General features: G+C 37.5%; 1 long non-coding RNA gene across 3 annotated transcripts in view; it reads left to right on the forward strand.

The window, feature by feature from the left end:
- Window positions 1–17,529, forward strand: part of LOC132344359 (uncharacterized) — a 384,332-nt gene that overhangs the window by 9,825 nt on the left and 356,978 nt on the right. For all 3 annotated transcript variants that reach the window (XR_009493610.1, XR_009493609.1, XR_009493608.1), the window contains one exon: window positions 539–649. This is a non-coding gene — a long non-coding RNA (uncharacterized lncRNA). The remainder of the gene's footprint in view (window positions 1–538; window positions 650–17,529) is intronic.

The raw sequence follows: 17,529 nt of genomic DNA on the forward strand, positions 1-17,529 counted from the left end.
GTATAGAGATTGGTCTCTACAGAGCATCTTACTTAAGTGACTTCTTCCAGTTTTATAACTTGTTTCTAGCTAAGTGACTGAGAGTGCTGCACAAACCCCAGTCATTTGTCCCTTGTGCGAGGACACTCATCTCTCATGGGAATCAATAAGTTATAAGCAGGAGAATGTTTGTGTATCTGTGGATGCAGGACTAACAGGTTATTCATTTCAGGAACCTCAGGGCCAATAGTTTAGGTAAGCAGAAAGGTTCATCAGTATGATGACAAACCTCAATCCCAGAAAATTAGTCTATGGAGTGACTAAATGGTCACAGTGGGTTATATCACAATGGGTTTGTAGTGTAAAGTCCAGACCATCTGTACATTTAGGCTTATTTCTCCTAAGGGTAAGTAGTTTCCGGTTGGATTTTTTTTTTAATGGAACTAGAATACTGGTATGTTTTTGTTTTGTTTCTTATGTTTTCTTGCTGAATTCCTACTCAGGGAAATGAATTTGTATCTGTTGCAAAGGTATTCAACAGTATTTTCTTTCTTTTCAGGTGCAGTTAAGAAAATCAAAGGGCTTGATCAACAGCTTATACATTGCCTTGGTTTGGACCCAGAGTGCAAGCACAGACGAAGAGCGGACACTGACTTCACACTTCTGATAGGTATGGAATACAGGCCTCAGTTGTGCTTTGATCCTGTTTCCCCCTTCTGTACAGTAGGCTCCTCTCAAGGTAAGTCTCTAACCAAATTTCCTCTGTTAGTGTCTGGTTAGTAGTGTGTTCATGTATGTGCTAAGTTACTTCAGTCGTGTCTGACTCTTTGTGACCCCATGGACTGTATAGCCCACCAGGCTCCCCTGTCCATGGGATTCTCCAGGCAAGAATACTGGAGTGGGTTGCCATTTCCTTCTCCAGGGGTATTCATGTATACTTAGTCGCTATAATTGTTCATTGTAATGATCAGAAGAGTTCTTTCTACCTGTATGGTTCAAATATCAGCCTATTTGTAAGTTCCAACACCCTTGAACTCAGTTTAAACTCAAAGCCCAGAAAAGGCCATTATTTTACTGTAGCCAATTTCACACATCTGATAGGTATGGAAGCGAACTCCCAGGTGTACCTTTTGTTTTATTCCCATGCTTTTTCCAAAGATGACTTTCTGAAGTGTTTTAATCCAATTTATACTGGTTCCATGGTGGTGCATTCTTAATGCTTAGACTGAAAAAGGCAGGGTTATTTCAGTAACCTGAGACCTTTTAAAGCTATCAAAATAACCTGATAGTTTCACAAATCCTAGAGCTAGTAAGAAATTTGAGGTTAAACTGTTTGTTCCCTGGGTTGCTGAAGAAAGAACCTGTCATTCTATGTTGGAATCTCTGAAGGATGATGTGAAATTTCCCATGTAAAATGTACTTTTCTGTAGTGCCTCCTAGTTAAGAAGCATTGTTTATACATTATTGAAATCTCTATTAGGATGGATACAGCAAAAATTCATTTGTTGTTTCCTTATAGGAAGAAACAGGGCTTCCCTGGTGGCTCAGACAGTAAAACGTCTGCCTGCAGTGTGGGAGACCCGGGTTCGATCCCTGGGTTGGGAAGATCCCCTGGAGAAGGAAATGGCAATCCACTCCAGTACTTTTGCCTGGAAAATTCCATGGCCGGAGGAGCCTGATAGGCTACAGTCAATGGGGTTGCAAAGAGTCAAACACGACTGAGCAACTTCACTTTTCCTTTTCCTATAGGAAGAAACTAGAATTGTCAAATGCCTGTTCTGTATTATTCTTCTGATTTATAGCTTAGGGCATGCTCAGTATTATTGAAAGAGGAATAGGTTATTATTTGTGATGTACTGTTTGTGATTCTAATAGTAATACACACACAGGTGATTTAGAAAGTTATACTAGTTTAATGGGGGACTCATAAGGGACTGTTTTCCAGTAGTTGTACTGGCCTATCACCTCTTATGGACCGTATCATTGGCACACTCTCCTGTTGATATGGGTGAGGGTGAGCATTCAGAAGACTTTGACTTCATATGCTGTATCCTAGCTTTATATGACATCTATGTTCTGTGAATCAGCAGTTGGGGCAGGGAGAGATGAGGGGAGGAGAGAGAAGGTGGTCAGCTTCATAAACCCCTTATGACCTTATCAACCTGTGACCTCAGTTTTGAACAAATCCTTTTACTTCTCCAGGTTTTGATATCTTCACCTAATTTACGAGTAAGTAAATGAAAAATTCCTGCGTTTTGTTGTCAAATTCCTTTTTGAGAAGCTGATGAATAGTATGGAAATTAATTTTTAAAAATGTGTATCCGTACATATGTATACAATTAGCAGCTACTTTAGGAAGTTTAAGGACCTATGGCCCTGTCTTAAGAGCACCTGGACTTAGGGAGGTCACTGTCTTTTCCAGTTTCACACATCTGTCATTTTAGTGCCTTCCATAATTCAAGTCATATCCGACCCATGCCTGGAACTCTCCAATAATTTCTCACTGAAATGAGAATGAAAACATTTACCAAGCATGGTCAGCAATGAACAAGATTTGGCTACTCTTTGCCCTGATTACTCAACCTCTTTCCTTCTTGGTTACTTTGCCCTGGACACACAGATTTGTTCCTTTTGGGCTTTATTAGTAGGAGTATAATTGACAGAAGATAAAGTGTCCTGTTTGAATTGTACAATTTGATAACTATTGACATGTTTCACCTGAGATGTGACTGCCACCCTAAGAATAATAAACACATCCAAACACCCCTAAAACTTTTTGCTTCCCTTGGTATAAATGTAAAGAGAACTAAATTTTCCTACAGAGAGGTTCTCTAGTTCTTTGTTTCATGCTGAACTAGGGATACTTTATTATTATGAAAATTACATATGTTGGGAAAAAACTTGACCCTGGTTTATTTGAATATGTCTAAGAAATTTCTTTCTTATGTTTTTGATACTTTACACCCCAGATCAAATATTACTCAAGTAAAATCTTCTGTAGGATTCTCATATTAATGAGTGTTATGATATATTCTCCTATCAATGCTTTCATTTTAGGTATTTTGAATGTTAATCCTAGTAAATTTGGAGTCCCTGGCATATTTCTACCCATAACAAATCTTAAAAGAAATTTTATAGAATTTTGTATTCATAAAAGTTGAAAAATACTTAATCATTTAAAAATGGTAAAAATGTGCTTAAAATATATTTATGGATGCTTGCTTATGGTCCTCAACAAGCCTAAAGTTGAGTTCAACAAGTTGGCTAAGGAAAGAGTATGTGGTGGCTTATGATTTGTGTGTGGAATAGGCCAATTTCTCTTTAATGGCAATAAACATAACATGATCATCTACAAAACAGTCAATTTTATGTTATGTATTGTAGGAAAACAAAAAAGTTTTTTTTTCAACCTTCTTAAGGTCCCTGGCTAGGTCTGAAAATGAAACTGATAAAGACAGATGGACAGGAGAAAAGCATACAGATTTATTTGGCAGAAGGTTTATGTGAGATGGGAGTCTTCATAAGAAAATGAAGACCTGAGGATATGGTTAGATTTGTGTAGTTTATGCTAGGTGTGAGAAAGAATGGAAAATCATGGAGGAATATGATAGATTAAGGAAAATGAGGTAACTCTAGTAAATGGGGGTTGTTTCATCAAGAACAAGGGTTCTTTGTTTGGATTCTTCTTGGTGTCCCTTCTAATTGGGATAAAGATGCTCCTTTCCTTCAGGTTTGGGCTTCCCTGGTGGCTCAGATGGTAAAGAATCCACCTGCAATTCAGGAGACCCAGATTCGATCCCTGGTTTGGGAAGATCCTCTGGAGAAGGGATTGGCTACCCACTCCAGTATTCTTGCCTGGAGAATTCCTCCTGGACAGAGAGGTCTACAGTCCATGGGTCACAGAGAGTCAGACACAACTGAGTGACTAACACTTCCTCTAAATATAAGAAGGGTACTTGTCACATAAAGGTTTTATTTCCTGTTTCAGGGGAGAAAAGCATGTCAGAGAGGTGGTCAAAGAGGCCATTTTGTTTCAACCTTTTCTCAAACCTCTTCAACTTAAAATATTCAATATTGTCAGTGTATCGTATTTTAGGATATCATGTCCTAAACTCCCATCAATATACTTTACCACAGTAAAACAAATGATACCCTGCATAGAATAATTATAGGATGGTGGCAGCCACCTAAGGGGTAGGATTTAATGTTATAATTTCTAATCACTTTTGTTTAATTTTAATGAATTCTTGTGTGGACTAGTCAAAATTTGAAGGAAATAAACATTTTAAAAAATGATAAGAATTATTAAATGTTAGATTAAAATAGTCTAAATTTTATCACACCTCTTCTCCTTTCTCTTTTGCAAGACCTTTTAAATATTGTTTCAGTTATGCAGTATTTTATACTTCTGGAAGCAAAACATAACCTCTGAAATTTCTTTTCCCTGTAAATTAAACTTACTGTAATGTATATACCTTCCTCTTCACCTTCAATACTTATAAAAGACAAACACTAGCCATATTAAAGTAATAATGAAATGAAATAAAAGTAGGTTGTCGAAAGGATATGATTAGAAGCAATCAACCTCAATACATCCCTATTGCATTCCTTCAGCTTTCACTTGCTTACAGTGGGTAGATCCTTGGAGATCCACGAGATGGCTGTCTAGTTCTATGTTCTGTGGTCTTCTTCTTGATAGCAATGAAAGCCAAGTCCCCCCACACCCTCTTCTTAGAGTGAGCTCATTCAGCTTCTTCGGATTTTCTACTGCATATTTCAAAATGATATTCCTAATTCATAAGGCTTGATGAAATTTGAGGTTGTCTTTTCTTTTAAATGTTAATGTCTTACACAAATGCTTTTGAGCATTTGCCAGCTTTGTAAATACCTAGACTGTCTTTTACTTGTTTCATGAAAGCATAGCTACAGTTATACTAGATCCTACTGAAAGTGTCATGCCTTTTCTTTCTACATACTATGAATCTTTAATATAGTATTTCTTTCCTGTTGGTGGAAGGGAAAGGGATTGAAGCAGAAGCCAAAAACTCTAGCTTTCATCTGTCTGACTAAAGTGCTTTAATCTTGCTGTTTCTTCAAATTTTACTCTTCATGGAGATTAAATTATCACTTTTCCTCTATCACTCAAGACATTACAGAGCCCCACAAAAATTACTTAAGGGTTTCTGAAGAAATGTCTTTGATTTTTCTGTCATGAGCATAAATTCTAACAACTTGAGCATCATATGTTTGCATGAAGCTGTCAGTTTTATTGGTGATAAAAAATGCAAGCTTTCAGATTAATAGACCTTTATGTATCTATTGTTCTTATTTTAAGTAGCACATTAATTTGACCAGTCACAAAGACTGGAGCAAATTGTCGCTGTGTCTGTCAAAGCTTTCTGTAAGGATATATTTTGGGGAAAGGAGCACTTAAAAATAATAACAAAATTATTACAGTGTTTGATGCTTTATTCTTTTCACCAATATTTAGAGTGAAACCATCTATGTTCTCCCAGAGACTATTTGTATCCCTTTATTTTTCTGAATCATTTAAAGAAGCAGTAAAAAGCAAAAGAAGTAGCAATAGTAATAGTTACAGAATGTGACTAATTGACTTGGCTTTAAGTAAGTCACACTCCTTAGATCTTAGCTTCTTCATCATTAAATGTGGAGGACAAGATTAGTGGATTTCTAAGAAGACCTCTTCCCACTTACATATTTTAGGCTTGTGTGATTCTATGTGTGGTTAGTTTTAAATTGCAAGCAGAATGATTGTGTGCTTCTCTGCAAAGGTAGCAATGAAACGTTTACATTAGAAAATTGTGGACAGTGTGCTTGTGTAGGCACTATGCTCAAGAGGCCCAAGGGAGAAGCTAATTTTAGGAGGGGAGCTGGGAATGTGGATTCAGAGAAATCATGACATTAATAGTAGTAAAGTTGAACAGGGTGGCGCTTGTGGTAAAGAACCTGCCTGCCAGTGCAGGTAAACCTAAGAGACGCAGGTTTGATCCCTGGGTTGGAAAGATTCCCTGGAGGAGAGCACAGCAACCCACTCCAGTATTCTTGCCTGGGGAATCCCATGGGCAGAGGTGCCTGACTATGGTCCATAGGTTCACAGAGCGCTGGACTCAACCGAAGTGAAGTTGAACAAGCTGACATCTTCCCAGTGGACTAGGAAATCAGATCATTGATCATGAAAGCTCTGGGGAAGGTTTGAAATTTAATGAAACTAGAAAAGATTTGGATCATCCACTGTGGCACATTTTCCAAGAATTCAAGTATGAATGGATAAAACAATTATTAAGTATTTAGTATTTCAGGTTTGACCCTGTATTGCTCACCAACTCTCTCTTCAGACTTGAATCTGAATGCCTTTTATAATTTCTAAAGTTCAAATATACTCTAAGAATGAATATTTACTAACAGTTAAGGTAATTTTTGTTCTACATAAACTAAAGACAATTCTAGACAAGGTCTATCATTTTTAGAAACACAAGTAGAATTCTTATGATATGCATCCAGCCTTCTAAAGTGACTTGAGGTGACATAGCAACAAAAATGAAATAAGATGAATATGGTCCTTCTTTAGCTGAACTTAAGAAGTGGTCATGCTAAGTATGCAGGCTTGTTTAGACTTGTTTAGAGGCTTGAATGAGATAGGAGCTTTGGGAGGACATTGCAAAAGAATATTGACCATTTAGCTGATCTCTCTGGCTTAGCACTGTACCTCTCACATTCCATCTCATAACATTTTACACAAGTGTTTTAGTATGCCATCTCAAGGAGAATGCTGTTATGGCAAATATCATTCTACTGTCTGATTTTGTGGTGTATATCTTTTAGAATGCTAGAAAATTAAGAACAAAGTAGAAAGATTATAATTTGTATTAATGCATATCAATTTGAATGTTCTAGAAGTGTGATCTCTTTTTAAGGTGAAATATATTTAAGTAGTTGAACTGATGGCTTACCTTTAGCCTTCATTTTCTAATTTATTAAACTTAAATATGTGGTATACAACATTAAAAAAACAGCATAAATTATTGAGATCTAATTTTCAACAGCAAACAATAAAAATGTCCATGATACTTGAAGAAAAATATGGCCTATCCACTTAAAAAAAGATTTATAATTTTTCTTTTCCAGGGGTAAAAATGGTTTTGTCTGTCTTGAGTTAGGGTATGTTTCTTCATTACTACCACTACCACCACCAGCATTAGCCCCATCTTCACATAGGGGTTTTAAATTGTCATGAAAATAATCTTGAGTGAGGGGCTAGGAATTAAAGAAGAAAAGAATGTTCTATTTAGTTCATATGTAATATTGTTTAATACTTTCAGAAAATTATGTTATGAAGTGTGTGTTTATGGTGATGATTATTCCAGACAAATGAAGAACCTAACCTAAGCTGAAAACAAGATGCCAGGGCTTCCCTCATGATTCAGTGGTAGAGAATCCACCTGCCAATGCAGGAGACATGCATTCGATCCCTGATCTGGGAAGATCCCACATGCCACAGAGCAGCTAAGCCCATGCACCACAACTATTGAGCCTGTTCTCTAGGGCCTGGGAGCTGCAACTACTGAGTCCACGTGCTACAATTACTGAAGCCCATGTGCCCTAGAGCCTGTGCTCTGCAGCATAAGAAGCCACAACAATGAGAAACCTGTGCACTGCAATTAGAGAGTAGCCCCAGCTTGCTGCAACTAGAAAAAAGCCCACACTGCAGTGAAGATCCAGCAGAGCAAATAAATAAAATTATATTTATGAAACTACCAAGATGCCAAAAAAAGGAAGAATAGATTAAAAAAAAAACTTGGAACAGAATTCCAGCAAATTGAATCTAACTGAAAGACGCTTGCTCCTTGGAAGAAAAGTTATGACAAACCTAGACATCATACTAAAAAGCAGAGACATTACTTTGCCAACAAAGGTCCATTTAGTCAAAGCTATGGTTTTTCCAGTAGTCATGTATGGATGTGAGAGTTGGACTATAGAGAAAGCTCAGTGCTGAAGAATTGATGCTTTTGAACTGTGGTCTTGGAGAAGACTCTTGAGAGTCCCTTGGACTGCAAGGAGATCCAACCAGTCAATCCTAAAGGAAATCAGTCCTGAATATTCATTGGAAGGACTGATGCTGAAGCTGAAAGTTCAATACTTTGCCCACTTGTTGCGAAGAACTGACTCATTGGAAAAGACCCTGATGCTGGGAAAGATTGAAGGCAGGAGGAGAAGGGGACAGCAGAGGATGAGATGGTTGGATGGCATCACTGACTTGATGGACATGAGTTTGAGGAAGCTCTGGGAGTTGGTGATGGACAGGAAAGCCTGGCATGCTGCAGTCCATGAGGTCACAAAGAGTTGGACACAACTGAGCAACTGAACTGAACTGAACTGAATGAAACTATATGTATATTGTATCATATCAAGATGTGGTACAAAATTATCTGTTAAATGGAAGGAATATGTGACCAGTAACAGACTTTCTGGTATATTAACATTTTAGTTTAAATAACTTTACAAATTTGATTTCCCCAAGACAGAGTATTTCCATGTGTGGAAAGACTTAAGCATTAGTTTTCTTTTTTTTTTTTTTAAGTTGCCTAAATATTTTGTTAAACTTTTTTATAGGAAATTTTCATTTTAATTTGAAAACTTAGGCACACTTTTGTGTTATTCTTAGTTCTTCAGAGAAACAGAATCAATAGGATGTATGTATATCTATATATATATGAATTGACTCACATGATTATCATGGCAGGGAAGTCCCAAGATCTGCAGGGTGAGATGGCAAGCTGGAGACTCAGGAAAGCCTTTGCCATAGTTCTAGTCTGAATTCAAAGGGATGAGAACAATGAAGCCAATGGTTTATAGTTGGAAGACCAACACTCTTGAGACCCAGGAAGAGCCAGTGTTTCAGTTCAAGTTCTAATGTGTGAAAAAAGATGATGTCCCAGTTCAAAGGCAGTTAGAGAGGAAGAATTTTCTTATTGGAGGATCAGTATTTTTATTGTAATCAGACCTTCAACTGATTGGATTAGGCCCACCCACATTAGGGAGAACAATCAGTTTTACTCAGTCTACCAATTCAAATGTTAATCTCATTCATCCAATAACACCCTCACAGAAACACCCAGAATAATGTTTGACCAAATATCTGGGTGCCCTGTTGCTTGGTCATGTAAAGACACATAAAATTAACCATTAGAACCACATTTCCTTTGATGAAGAAAATTTTCAATTATTTTTAATGATCCAAAAGGCTTTTGTAGTCTTCTGTAATCTTGACTACCATCATTTCAAGACCTATCAATGTTATATTCCCACTTGCATTCTCTTTGAGTAAAACTTTCATATATACCTAAAGTCTTTATTAAGTAGTCTACAGTTTACAATTAAGTATTCTCCTTAAGACAGCTTATGTTTGAAAAGAATAGTCAGAATGTGAAGACAGTATCTTAAAATAGTGGATCCTCAATAGGCATTTGTTGCTTGAACTGGTCTGTTTCTACCATTCTACTGAAAGGTTATGTGAAAACTCAACAATGAACTCCAAATGACCCTATCTGGTGGCCCTTTCTTAGCCTAACTCTGCTTTACTATATCTGGAATATTTGTTAATTTTTTGGTAAAGTTTTGCTTCTCTGGTAGCTCAATCAGTAGAGTCTGACTGCAATGTGGAAGACCCAGGTTCAATCCCTGGGTTGGGAAGACACCCCCTGGAGAAGGAAATAGCAACCCACTTCCGTATTCCTGCCTGGAGAATTCCGTGGACAGAGGAGCCTGGTGGGCTACATTCCATGGGGTCACAGAGAGTCAGACATGACTGAGTAATTAACACTTCAACACACAGAAGTCCTAGTCACAGCTATTAGACAAGGAAAAGAAGTAAAAGGAATCCAAATTGGAAAGAACAAGAGGCGTGTGGCATGACACTTTACATATCATGTACTACATAGAATACGTCAATAAATTAAGTAATGTTGCAGGATAAAAAATCAATATACAGAAATTTGTTGCATTTCTATGTACTAACAATGAACTATCAGGAAGTGAAATTAAAACAATCCTGTTTAAAATCATGTGAAGAAGAATAAAATACCTTTGAATAAATCTAATGAAGGAAGTAAAAGATCTGTACTTGGAAGCCTATAAGACACTGATGAAAGAAATTGAAGATGGAAAAATATACCTTGTTCATGATTGGAAGAATCAATATTGTTAAAATTACTATACTACCCAAGGCAATCAACAGATTCAATGCAGTCTCTATTAAAATACCAATTTTTCACAGAACTCAAATAATTCTAAAATTTATATGGAAACATAAAAGACCCCAAATAGCCAAAACAATCTTGAGAAAGAGCAAAGCTGGAGGTATCACACTTCCTACTTCAAACTATACTACAAGCTATAGTAATCAAAACTATATGGTACTGGCACAAAAGCAAATATAAACTAATGGAACAGAAGAGAGATCTAAAAAATTAACCCACACTTATATGGAAATTAATCTGTGACAAAGGCAAGAATATACAATGAAGAAAAGATGGCCTCTTCAGTAAATGGTGTTGGGAAAATTGGATAGCTACATACAAAATAATCAAGTTGGATTATTCTCTCATACCATGCACAAATATATATTCAAAATGGATTAAAGGCTTGAATATAAGACCAGAAACCATAAAACTTCTAGAAGAAACATAGGCAGTAAACTCTTTGACATAGGTTTTGATAACATTTTTTTGCATATGTCTCCTCAGACAAATTGGAGAAGGAAATGCCAACCCACTCCAGTATTCTTGCCTGGAGAATCCCAGGGACAGAGGAGCCTGGTGAGCTGCTGTCTATGGGATTGTACAGAGTCGGACATGACTGAAGCAACTTAGCAGCAGCAGCCTCAGACAAGGAAAACCAAAGCAATAATATACATTTGTCAAAATCAGGAGAATGTACAATAAGAGAGTGAACAATAATGTAAACTATGAATTTTAATGCTTCAATATTGCTTCAACAGTTATAACAAATGAACCCCACTATTACAAAACGTTAATAATGGGGTACCTGAATGTATGTGTGTAGATGGGGTGTATTGAGGTAGATGAGAATTCTGTACTTCCCACTCAAGTTTTAAGTAAAACTAAAACTGCTCTAAAAACATAAATTGTGTTAGTTAAAAAAAGCCAACAATCCTAAAAATGATTCAGAAAGAAAAAATAGATCAACAATAAAGGGATTAAAGTTAGATTGCTATCCAACTTTTCAATAGTATTCTGGATGCAAGAAGGCAATGGAGCTGTCATTGTTTAATATTCAGGAAAAGATCTTCGGGCCTAGAATTTTTACCTACCTAAACTGTTATTCAAATGTGAAGGAATGATAAAAATATTCTTTGGGATACTAGGCCTTACAGGGTCTGCTACACAAGAATCCATATTGGAAACTTAATCAAAAAAAGTCTTTAAATGAGAATAGAAAAAATTCAAATGATAGATCTAGAAATATAGCAAGTTAATATAATCAAATTTATTTGCTAGGTTTATTTATGTCTTAAAAATAAAATAAGCATAATTCAAGTACTAGAGAAGGAAAAATGTATATTCATCATAGCCTATAACTAAAATTATAGACAATGGTAACATAATGGAGATGAGATGTGACAAAATTAATTTGACAGCATCCTGAATTTCTCATTTTATTTGGGATAAGTTATAGTTAATGGGCTTCCCAGGTGGCTCAAGTGGTAAAGAAGCTGCCTGCCAATGCAGGAGACACAGGCAGGAGACTTGGGTTTGATCCCTGGGTCAGGAAGATCCCCTGGACTAGGAAATGGTAACCCACTCCAGTATTGTATTGCCTGGAAAATCTCATGGACAGAGGAGCCTGGCAGGCTACAGTCCATGGAGTCTCAAAGAGTCAGACGTGACTGAACAAACATATACACACACACATACAGGTGTTAATACCGTTAAACAAGAAAAATAGACATGTGCATGATTCTTAAGTTAATGGCAAATACCATAGAACATTTCAAAAATCTTAACTTTTAAAACAACATGGAGAGGAAAAGACTGTCCAATAGAAAGCATTTATTGGAAACAAAAAGAAACTCTGTAGTATAATCTGATTCCAGGCATTTCATAAAAACTAAATTCATTTAGTCCAATAGCTAGAAAGTCAGATTTTCTCTTCTTTCAGACACAATTTTACCAAACACTGAATTGTCAAGTTCCCAAGGTTTTAATATTTTTTAAGGCTGGCTATATTATACAGCAGTAAGCAATTAGTGCATATGTAGGTGGTATCCACAGCATCCATAATTTGTCTATGTTCTAATTTTGCTCCAGTCTTGTAGTCTAGTCATAAAGAAACAAAAGAGATACATATACATATGCTGTGTGTATGTGTTTAGTTTGCTAAGGATATGTATGAACATTTTTACACTTAAGTTGTTGAAAAGGAAAAAAATAAAGGAACTCGAAATAGTCTGGTGGCTTCTCTCGTTTAGGTCACTAGAGGGAGATCATGCTTCACTTTTACTCAATTGAAAAAAATGCAATTTTTCAAAGTGGGCCTGGTTTTTCCATCCTTCCCAATATTTTCTTTCCAGGAAATCTTGATCTTTCTACTTGGTCCAGAGGCTCTGAAAGTCTAGATATGCTTGAGAGGATTAATTTGTGCCTGAGGACCTAATGGAAACTAACAAAGTTTACATTCCTTCATATGTTCATTAGTCACCAGAGCTAATGACTAGAGTCCTGCTCAACTTGTAGCAATGATAGTGCTTTCTGGCTTCCTGAGCTACAGAGGCCCCTTTCTCCACATATAACACACACACACACACACACACAGTTATTGCTGTAGGAGCTTGGATTTAGTGAGGCAGCCAATGGTGAAAGAAAGTTGCTTTTTTCCGATTCAGTTCAGTTCAGTTCAGTTCAGTCGCTCAGTCATGTCCAACTCTTTGCGACCCCGTGAATTGCAGCACGCCAGCCCTCCCTGTCCATCACCAACTCCCAGAGTTCACCCAAATTCATGTCCATCGAGTCGGTGATGCCATCCAGCCATTTCATCCTCTGTCGTCCCCTTCTCCTCCTGCCCCCAATCCCTCCCAGCATCAGAGTCTTTTCCAGTGAGTCAATTCTTCGCATGAGGTGGCCAAAGTATCGGAGTTTCAGCTTTAACATCAGCCTTTCCAAAGAACACCCAGGGCTGATCTCCTTCAGAATGGACTGGTTGGATCTCCTTGCAGTCCAAGGGACTCTCAAGAGTCTTCTCCAACACCACAGTTCAAAAGCATCAATTCTTAGGCGCTCAGCTTTCTTCACAGTCCAACTTTCACATCCATACAGTTGCTGCTGCTGCTGCTGCTGCTAAGTCACTTCAGTCGTGTCTGACTCTGTGCGACCCCATAGACGGCAGCCCAACGGGCTCCCCGGTTCCTGGGATTCTCCAGGCAAGAATACTGGAGTGGGTTGCCATTTCCTTCTCCAATGCATGAAAGTGAAAAGTGAAAGTGAAGTTGCTCAGTCGTGTCTGACTCTTAGCGACCCCATGGACTGCAGCCTACCAGGCTCCTCCATCCATGGGATTTTTGGAGTGGGGTGCCATTCCATACAGTTACTACCACCCAAATGCTTCAGTTTGAAATATTTTAGTTCAATATCTGTCGAAATTTAGTAATCTAAAACGCAGTGGGAAAGCTAAGACTGAGTCTTTTTTAAATAGTTTATAATTATGAAATGATTTTTTCTTTATTAGAGGATATTATTTGATTGTCTAGGTGTAGCCATGTCTAGAAAATAAAGAACATAGGAAGGTCCAAAAGAAACATTCATGACCTTCAAATTAAGAGTATAAATTACAATTCATTTAAGGAAACAGAATTTCACATACAAAATTAGTCTGAGACTCAGGAAGTACAAGGGAGCCTTCACCCTTTACCCATAAGACACCTTGGGACACAGAAAATTTATGCTTAGGTGAGGCTGGAACCTGAAATATTGGAATGGGGCAGATGCTGGAGGAAAGGCCCAGCTTCAGGTGATAAAAATAAGCCCAGCTGGGAAGGCAGAGTTTCAGAAGCCTTCCTTGTTTGTTTTTTAAAAAGATTTCTTTCTTTCTTTTTTTGATGTGGACTATTTTAAAATCTTATTGAATTTGTTACAATATTGCTGTTTTACGTTTTTTTGTTTTTTGGCTGGGAGGCATGTGGGATCTTAGCTCCCTGCAGAGATCGAACCCGCACTCCCTGCATTGAATGGTAAAGTCTTAACCACTGGACCCACAGGGAAGTCTTGCCTTGTTTCTGCCATCAAAGGGAGGGTACCAAAGGATGGGCTTTTATGGAAGTGGATGTGATGTTAGCTGGTAGGGGAGTGAGCAGTTTTTTTTTTTTAAGACAATACTTCCTTCTCTGTATCTCAAGACTTAAAAATAGTCTTGTCAATATAGCACATTAAAAATATTGTTGAATAACAATCACTTCACTTTTGGAGAATGCTTTTTTCTTGTTCTTTCCTTATTCAGAACAGGCAGTGACAAATAGGTATAGTTGAGGCCACACCTGGGTATACATTAGAATCTCATCTGGTGCTTTAAAAATATAACCATTTTGGAAAATTCTTTGATAGTATATATAAAATTGAACATATACATACAATGCAATTTCACTCTTAAATATAAAACAATGTTTCCCAACCTATTTTTCATTATGCCCCAAGAATCGTTTTAAATCCTTTGTCGTTATCATACCCACCCCAACATGATACTCCAGACATAGTCTATATTGGTTTATTATGTATTGGGCCCTTATAGAGGGCCACAAACCACTTTTAACATCTTAAGGTTTCTTTTGCCTCCCCAAGATCAGTTTTTATCCTCTTGAGGGCGCTATTGCTTTGCTGGATGGTTTCAAGCCTAGCAATACGGGCCTATGTTCATTAAAAGGCACGCGTGAGAATGTTCTTAGTAGCTTTATTCTTATTTGCCCCAAACTGTACATCAACCAGTGAGTGGTATAAAGTATTGTGAGGGAATTCCCTGGTGGTCCAGTGGTTAGGACTCTGTGCTTTTCCTGGTTGGGGAATAAGAAGTAACCCACCAAAAAGAAATAAAGTCTTGTGGTACATACATACATCTAAACTACTACATAGCAAAAAAAAAAAAAAAAAAGGAAATGGACCACTGATTCATACAGCTGTACATTTGTTTTATGCATTTCCTCTATGTATGTTAAGAAAAATATATTGATGCCCATGTCCAGTCTCTTCTTAGATAGACAATTGAATCAGAGTCTCTAGGAGTGAGGTCTGGGCAGTGGCAGTTTTAAAAAGCTCCTCAGGTGATTTTAATGTGCACATTAAATGTAAGAGACACTGAGGTGGTGGTTGAAGCATGGATTTTAGAGTCAGAGAGTCATGAGTTCAAATCCTGCCATTTAGTAATTGTGTCTCAGACAGTTTTCTCATGTGTACAAAGGGCATAAACATGCTATCTATTCTACAGGGCTGTTGTATGGATATGTCAAAGAAGTCCCAGAATATAGAAAGTGCTCTATAAATGCTAGTTTCCAACCTCTTTACACTTTTCCTCTACTCTTGAATACTAGGAAGGGCTTAAAACTATTGCAATTACTGTGGCCCCCAGGAATCTTGCCCTGAGTTAGAAGTGCTCATATACACACATGGCTTGAATTAAATGTGAGTGTTGTGCTACAGCTCCTTCAGCCCCTTCTCAAACAGATATTGTATATGGAGTATCTTCTTCATCAGTGATTTACTTTGTAGGCTGGTGTTATTTCTCCCTGCTCTTATTCCTACTTATTGTCTATCTCATTCCCATTCTGTTTTCTAACCTCTGCCGCATGATGAAAGCAGGTGATGACTAGTATCAAGCACTATAACTTGTCAGTATAGGTCAGATGTCCTCATCCATAGTAACTTTTTTTCTATTGCTCCTTTAAATTAGACCAAGCAACCTCTTTTGTCTAGACTCTCAGTACATAGTTTTTCAGAATATTTTTCAGAACATTTGGGATAATTTTAGTTTAATTTTTTTAAAAAAATAATCACCCCCATAATCTGATAGGTTGGGAAATAGTATTATTTCTGCTTCTGAGAATGGGATTTCTGACTTTTCCCAGAGCTAGAAATAATATAATCTCAGACATGAAATTTTCCTAAAGATCACACAGCCTAACTTCCCTATGTGATATGTGAAATCCCATTACAATTTTCTTGCTAAGTAGTTATTGAGTTTATGCTGGAACACCTTCAGTAATAGGCTGTTTACTGCCTCCCAAGGGTGGCCCACATCATTTTTTTTTTTTTTTTTGTCTGACTCTGACTGTTGGAAGTGATTTGGGAGTCTCTGGGGACCTTCTATTTCTAGGATTCTATGATTATTATTATTTTATTATTCTCTGAGGCAGTGCTTCTTAAAGCATGGCCTGGGGACCCCCTGCATCTGGATCATCTGGGAGTGCTTGTGATAGATGCAGATTTGTAAGCCTCCTCCAAAATTTGTGAGGCTACTAGTCATTCGTGCCATCTCCATATTTATATAGGGTTCAGATGGAGATATCGCTTTTCCCTTGGATTGGCCTTGATGTTTAACTGGTCAGTCTAATCGGGATGTGCTTGAGAAGGGGGAGTGCAGAAAGGGATAGAGTTTGATTTGCTCCAAACTCAGAGTCTCTAAGACTACCATGCCCTTTTTGTTTTTTTCTGGGAATATTATATCCTGCCCTACAATTGGTGGCTATGTCCAGGGCCTTGCCCCACTTTTCTTTGCTCTGGCTGTACTCTTCTCAGGGTGGTTCTAGCTTTCCTTTCTGGGAAAGGAAAATGTATGAAGCCAGCATATGCTCTCAAGGCCTCTCTTGAATTTTTTGTTTTAATAATTGACTAGAGAGAAATGCCTCATTTGACTCATGATTTATGCAGTTATTCAAGCACTAGTGTTTAGCAGCCCCAAAATCAACCCAGGGTTAAATTATATACCTTTAGCTCTGGGTCCATTTATATGTATGGGAATCCTGGGTCCATTTATACATGTACTCCTGCAGATGTTTATGCTATAACTGAGTCTTGGGAACCAACATTTACTGTTGTTGTTTAGTCTCTAAGTCATGTCCAACTCTTTGCGACCCCATGGACTGTAGCCCCCCAGGCTCCTCTGTCCAAGGGATTCACCATGCAAGAATACTGGAGTGGATTGCCATTTCCTTCTCCAGAAGATCTTCGTGGACCAGTAATTGAACCCATGTCTTCTGCATTGCAGGTGGATTCTTTGCTGACTGAGCCACGAGGGAAGCTCAACCAACATTTATAAAGAGTTACTAAATTACTCATTGATAGTTTTACAATAGTTTAAGTTTCTTTACCCAACAAAGCATCTTATTGTCAAAATAAAATTATAGGGGTGGGGGGGTGGTTTATTTTCACAGTAATATTTTTTTAAAATAAAACATTTTAAACCTTACAGTTCAGTATCTTGAAAAGTACAGTGAAAGTGAAAGTTGCTCAGTCGTGTCAAACTCTTTTCAAC

This window comes from Bos taurus, chromosome X (assembly GCF_002263795.3).
Source record: "Bos taurus isolate L1 Dominette 01449 registration number 42190680 breed Hereford chromosome X, ARS-UCD2.0, whole genome shotgun sequence".
In the NCBI taxonomy this organism is placed as follows: domain Eukaryota; kingdom Metazoa; phylum Chordata; class Mammalia; order Artiodactyla; family Bovidae; genus Bos; species Bos taurus.